Source organism: Gallinula chloropus (genome assembly GCF_964237585.1).
Source record: "Gallinula chloropus genome assembly, chromosome: 1".
Classification (NCBI taxonomy): Eukaryota; Metazoa; Chordata; class Aves; order Gruiformes; family Rallidae; genus Gallinula; species Gallinula chloropus.
In genome coordinates, this window is record NC_140085.1 from 45,813,637 (window position 1) to 45,820,777 (window position 7,141).

Below are 7,141 nucleotides of genomic sequence, written 5' to 3' on the forward strand. Positions count from 1 at the left end.
TGGTCACTGCAACCAGCATGAAACCCTTAATGCTATGTAGAGAATGAAAGTAATTCCTAAGACAAAAAAAACCCGAAACAAACCAGCCTCTCCTAATTAACCCTAAATGTGATTATTTCTCTGGTTATCCCTCCCTGGGCTTCATAAACTTATTAAACCCACAGTCTTAAAAATTGTTTAGATACTGCTTGATTTTGAGCCAGTTCTAAATCACTGGTCTGTAATTTTTCCTTTTTTTTTTTTTTATTTACTCGGCTCCTGCTGCTGTATAGCTATTTAGGATGGACTAATTTCCATTTCATTTCCCAGTGGCACCAGTGGAAGAAAACAATTGCGCTGGGGCAAGGCTGTGAAAGCCAAATGACATAACATTTCACAGGCAGGCTACCCACGTCCTGCATCCAGATTAGCAAATGGGCACTGGAGTCACTGGTCCTCTAATCCTGGCCTGCGGGCTGAAGGGCTCAGCCCTGGTATTTAAATCCAAATAGGGTTTAATCATTAGGGTGGAGACTTCTTTATCAGGGAACTTCTCTTCGAGATAAGGTGATAGAAACCAAATGCCTTTGATCTGCTCAACAGAGGCAGTGTGTGCAACACAAGCCCGGGTGAAAGGGAAGGAACCTGCCATCTGCCCTCTGAACTCTTCCCCATCTTTTTTAAAGCATATCCCACCTACGCTAGCTGTTTGAAGACAGATTTGGGGGAAGGAGGATACGGGGGTGGGGGGGATGGGGTGTTTGAATTGAATTCTCCCTCTTTGCAGAGGATTTAAAGTCTGTTGCCAATACCAATGGGGCTGTCCCAAAAAAAAAAAAAACCAGGAAGGGTGGGGATGAAGTGGTTGGTTTTACTCTCTGGCTCACCTCCAGCTCGCTGTGGGAATGATTATGGCAACACAAACGGTCTCTGTAGGAGCAATTGCTGAGGTTTTGCAGATTTTGAGGGCCCACCATCACAGTGCTATGAGAAGGCCCTAGGTAACCCTACTAATGTGTATAAAAAATGTAGTAAGTGTTCACAATGTGTACACAATGAAAAATCTACTTACTTTTACAGAACTGTTTAACCAGCTGTCTTCTCAAAATGACAAGAAGACTTACAGACCCTTTAGAAGGATAGCCCCCCCATCCCTGTATGACAAGACAGAGAAAGGCATAAACATCTGATGCAAGATGTCAGGTCTGTTAAGCCATTGTCACGTTTGATGAGTAGAGCTGCCCATGGTGATCCAGCTAATGCCAGCCTCCTGCCCTCTTGCTGCCTTCACTCCCCAGGCAGGGGTGTGATTTTGGTACAGGCTGGTAATCGAAACGGGCTATGCAATAGGTCAGTGGTTTGGTTCACCAAAACCTGAAACACATCTGGAGTCCCCTGAGAGTTATATGAGAAATACTGAAGAAGAGTAGATTAGAGACAGCTCTAAGAGCAAATGCGTCTTCTTGCAGAGCAAGAAGGTACATTAAAAGCTCCAAAAGGATGCCTTTTGTGGTTATTCTTTTCCAAAAGGTGTTTGTAAGGAAACATCTAAACTGGGGAGAGTGAATATAAGCAGAGAATGTGCAGACCTTCAGCAAGTATCCCTTTCTGCTCAGCCACAGAGCTCAATTAACAGAAGAAAGTGTATAGTAGTCAGGTAAAAATTATACACCTATGGACATACACACTCATTTGTAAAGCAGTTACTCTCTTAAGCAATTTGTAATTCAGACAATTAAACATATTTTTACGTGAGTGCCAAAACAGTTTTTGAATATTGACTCTACTTGAGTTTAGGCCACAGCTCTTTGTTTCAATTAAGCCACCAAAGTTCAGTTATGCACGTGTGCTCCTACTAAAAGGTTTGCAAATGCTCTTAGGAAAAAAAACAAAAACTCTTTCAAAAGTACTCTGACATCGAAATTTAAAGGCAAGGATTTATCCAGAAAAACAGGGTTTTTTCCTTTTTGAAATGTTAAAATGTAAATCTACGCCCTTAAGAACAGCATGAGCCATGGGCTGGAGAGACATTTATAATCAAAAAAAGCTGCCAGGATTCCAACAACCAGCATCTGAAATTCATGTCCGGGGTATAACTTTATTTCTCAATAAATCTTTGTGTTAATCTCAGCTGACCAAAAAACATTCACAACAGGAACACTTGTTTTGATTGCTTAGATTTAAATACATTTTCAGTGCCTTGAACATTGTTCTACCACCATGCAGGAAAAAATATCATGCCACTGCCAGGGGGAACTTTGCTTAGGGAAGATTTGACCACAATATCTAATACAGATACTTGAAACACTTTTATTTAGGAAACCTTACAGGCTTTATTTAATTTTGCTTATTCAGCAAAGGATTTAGGCCCAAGTTTGACTTCTAAACAGATGCTTTGGGCCCACCAATTCTCACGGTGGCGTTGAAGCGATGCGAGCGTGGCCTGCTGCCTACTGTTATAACATCCCATGATGCTGAGAGGAGCCAGCCTTTCCTTGGCGTGGCGGGGACATGTAGACATTAGATGCAAAATGCCATCAAGTGACTTAAAAGGGCTGGGCTCCAGGCGTGCTGGAGTCAGCAGAGCACTCACCCGCAGCTCTCCTTGCTTAACTGATAGGGCTATCTCCAGTGACAGCCAGAAGCCAGACATAATTTTCAAGACTTAATGTGTTCCCCTTCCTATCTCGATAATCAGTAGCTGGCTACAGGCTACAGACAAAGAAAGTATTAGGGGGACTAGACAAGATGACCCTGTTTACTTTCTCAATGGATTACAAATCATTGGTATGTACGTGCTGTTTACTTGTAGCCCAAACAGTTGTTCCCCTGCCTTCCCATGAGACTGTCTTGAGACCGACTCCCTTTTGTTCACAAAGGCTTGGAAATGGCACATTGGGCTCTCCTTCTAACCTCACTTTTTATTTCCTCTGTACCTGCTTGTGACAAAGCACAAGAAGGGATCTAGCTGTGGTAGGGATTTGATAGAGGAAAAAGCCAGTATCAGCCCATTCACCAAAGGACTGCAGGAATGGCTTCTTAAGTCTAAAAGAAACAGGAGCTTTTCTGCAGAGGAAGAATTGTGCCTGAAATATATGAAACTCCATTTGCTAAATGGCCCTTCTTCCACAAAATGAAACCAGAGCAAGACTAAACTGAACATGAGTAAAACTGACTAAAAACTAACAAGAAAAATAGGCATTATTAGCCAAACCAGCAAACCATTACCAACAAAAAAACCCACAACCCCAACCTCTCAAGCAGTTTCATTTTTTACTTCGGGGTGGGGGGGGGGTTGGGGAACAGAGAAGAGCAGCTATTATTACTGGCTGCCTGCAGAAGATGCTCGTAATCAATGGTGTAAAAACCTACACTTAGACTATTTTGCTCCTATCTGACCGCCATCCTGTGGAATTTGCTTGCCCCAGGAGCAAAACCACAAGCACCATTGGGCCTGCTGCACTGCTTATGGCTGAAGAGTAAAATTTCACTTTCTTAACAGTAACTGTGTCAACACTTCTCCTTTCAGGCACCTGGAAAGCAAAGCACTTCTCACAGCATTTAACCAACACAGCGTTCACCAAAAGCATATGATCTGAAAGCAGTTTTGTGAGGATGCTGCTAGTAAAGTCATCACGGGATTTCAGTTCTTCCCCTAAAATCTCTTTACACAACTTGTTGAGCTCTGCAAGGACCAAAATATCACTGGCAGGAGACCAGAAAGCTAAATGGGCCAATGAATCCTGTGATCCTGAAGCTCTGAGTTCTATGCCTGCTACCTGATCAGCAAGTCACCTAGTCTTCTGATGCCCCTTTTCCATCCCTGATTTACCTGGCCTTTGTGGGAAATGCTACTTACCCAGTTTTTGTATGGCATTCAGCACCCTTATGCTGAATGTAGGTGATGTGGTTAGTTACATTCCTCCTCTCCACTCTTATACCATCTGAATGATTCGTATTTTAGCTGCGTTTAGCTTCCAGCATCTTCTCTAGCACCCTTAACTGGGCAGCCTGTGTGTGGAGGGGTACAGTGTAAAACTTCAAACAGGAAACTTATGGTGGAGTCAGGGGAAAAGTGTGGGTCACCCAAGGCACTGACACTCACTTTCACTTTTAAAATAAACTTTCCTCTCTGTTAATGAATAAACAGCAATAAGGACTGAATTTAACATGCCAGGGCTGCAAGCCTGTAACTATTTACATCACAGATTTGTAAAGAAAGGCAGTGCTTCTCTTCTTTAAAAAGTAAAGCAATGCAAAAGCCATCATAACCAACAACAAATTAAGAAGGTCTTTCCAAAACTGTCAATGACTCTTCCTCTGATGTTTTGCAGGCACCACATGTGGCCTGATTGTTTTTTTTAATAAAGCAAAGGAAATGTTACGAAACAAGTCCTGCCCCACAGAGTAAGGATGTTGGTCAGCAAAGCTGTCTGATCAGAGCGAGGACCGCCGCTCCGCAGCCTCGCAGGGTTCACAGCTTTGATCCTTGTCTGAGATCTCTGCAATCAGACTTCAGATAAAAATTACTTCAGCTGAATATTGCCATAAATGTTTAGATTAAAAGCAAAAAAAAAAAAAAAAGCCCTACATCTTCTGGTTTGCTCTCAAACCCCTACTTTCTTTGAAGAAAAATTGAGTCCTGTTTCATACTGGGGTCTGATGGGTGGCTCCTGGTTAATCTCTGTCTGTCTCCCTGGTAACAGTCAAAGGAGACAACAGAGAGGTGGGCAAGGAGTGAGGCTCCAGCGCTGTTCCTGTTATCAGGGTCCATCAGCAGGTAACCGCTGCTCATATCCACAAGCAATAAATACAGCCTGTGGCTAGGGGAGCAACCACGCAGCTTTCTTCAGACGCCTCAAGGAGCATTTGCTGGAGTCCAGATTTCAAGGCAGAAGTTTCTCTGAACCCTCAGGTCTTGGATTTTACGCTGCCTGCTCAAACGTGTGCCACCACTGCAATTCCTGGGACAGTTTGCTAAGCCAATACCTTTTTTTCTCATTTCAGACAGTCTTTGTTCAAGCAACCTCTACACACACATATCACTGTGATCACAAACACCCTGGCTGCACCAGCTTTTGTGCAATTTGAATGTTGAACTGGTGTGGGAACAGTAAATCCCAGTTCACTGTGTTCCCAAAAGCAAGTTCTATGTGTATATTTGCCTAACTTTTCCTTTCTTATGACACACCAGTGAGCAACTGAGTGCTTGCAAAAAAGAAGAAGCTACAGCACAGCAATGTGGGTGCTGCAGCTCACACTTCTGCTGAGGAGTCCACATCTGACTGACCTGAAATACCCTCCAAGCAGTGGGAATCTACTTTGCATGTTCATTTTTAATAACTGTTCTGCAAGACTCCTGCTAAAAATAAGACTAAATAATAATGACTAAATAATAATGACTAAATAATAATGACTTGCTGTCAAACCAAGTTTCAAGGCAGCATCTGCTCATGAAGAACATCAAAGTAATTAAGTCTAAACAGGAGCACAGCCAAAGTCTTTCCCTTGATTAAAAGTGGCTTGTGAACGTAGTGAAAAGAAATGTCAGTTTGGTAAATGATGACACTGAAAATGGCACAGGGCAAAGGAATTTGACCCACCTAACATCTTGAACCCAGTGACTGTCAGCAGAGAGAGGAATCATAAGCTCCTATACATGACATTCTTTCCTAACAGAAGACAGCTATCAAAAATGACTGAACGACAGATAATGCTCTGGCTGCAGATCCAGCTTTAAACCCAAGGCAGTCAGAGGTGCCCAGCAAAGGCATCTGTGCATGTTCTGTCTTCAGAGGTGGTGACGATACTTCAGCCCCAAGTGAGCTTCGTTATCCCTGACAAAGCCATAAAGTCTTGCTCTTCCCTGGGTGAATGGCCTCAGTCAAACCAGCAAGAAAACAAAAAGAAACAGAAGCAAAGCAGATGTCTTGTCATTCTTCTGATGGCAAAACCATGGCATTCCCTGCACACCCTTGAGTTCTCCAGGCTCCACCCTGAAGCACTGTGCTAGATGTAGCTGAGCAGTAGTGTTCAGCTCCTTAGTTGACATGGTGGTATTGGGCAAACAGTTGGAATTAATTATCTTAGAGGTTTTTTTCAACCTTTAAAGATTATGTGGTTCTGTGACTTGCTGAGACTGTAACCCTCCCAGTGGTCGGGCCCTCGGCCTCCAGAGATACCACTGCACTCACACAGAGAAAACCTCTTTTCTTTAGCATTACAAAGTGACTCACTGAAAGTCAGCTTGCCAGAAGCAAAGCTGTCCTCCTGTGAGACACATCCAAGGCTAAAAAGAACTTTAAGGTATAGCTCTGAGGTGGGTCATAAATGACAGACCCCCTGCAAAGCCCCGCTAGGAAACAGTGACTCACAGACACATTTATTTATTATTAGATCATCTTCATCTCACATGCTCTCATTATGCCTCTCCCTGTTCTGTCCATCAATGGTGGCCCAGAGGGAGCTCTCAAAAGCAGACCTGCTGTACCACAAGCCAGCACACCTGGTCACGGGTGAGGCTGGAATTCGGCCCCTAGCCCACACAGGGGGGGTTAGCAAGGCACCCTTCATTGTCTGGAGTAAAAGAATTGACTCAGGATTTAGGATCGATCAACTTTTCTTGTAAGTTGTGAGTGAGTCACTGAGAAAAACATCTAAATAATTGAGAGACCAAATACTCTTCCATAATATATATTTTATATCGCTCAGAAATGAGCAGGTCATACCATGCCCACGTGCAACGAAAAGGCTTCCTTCCCCAGGGATCTTGCCACCTACTTTGAGGTAACAACCAAAGGTACTATGGAAGAACCCTATTGGTGCCAGAAAGGAATTTGATTAATTTCATAAAACTATGGGCTGGCTTGGTAAAAACATCATCTACATGGATATATGCAGAAGCCCACTGGATAAGGGAGGCACTGGTATAGAGAGTCCAGTTTCACTCCAGTTGCTGAATGCTGAAATGATGCTCAGATGAGAGACATTAGGAGTGGGTGTGAGCTGAGCTCTGTGCAGCTCTGCCTGCGCACAGGGGGTGAGGCTCACGGCTTCGCTCCGAGTGAGCCTGACAGATGGACGGTACCGGGGAGATGCCTCATTCCAAGATGCTGCGCAGATACCTGCAACGATTTTGGGGTGGGAAACAGGGAGAAATAGC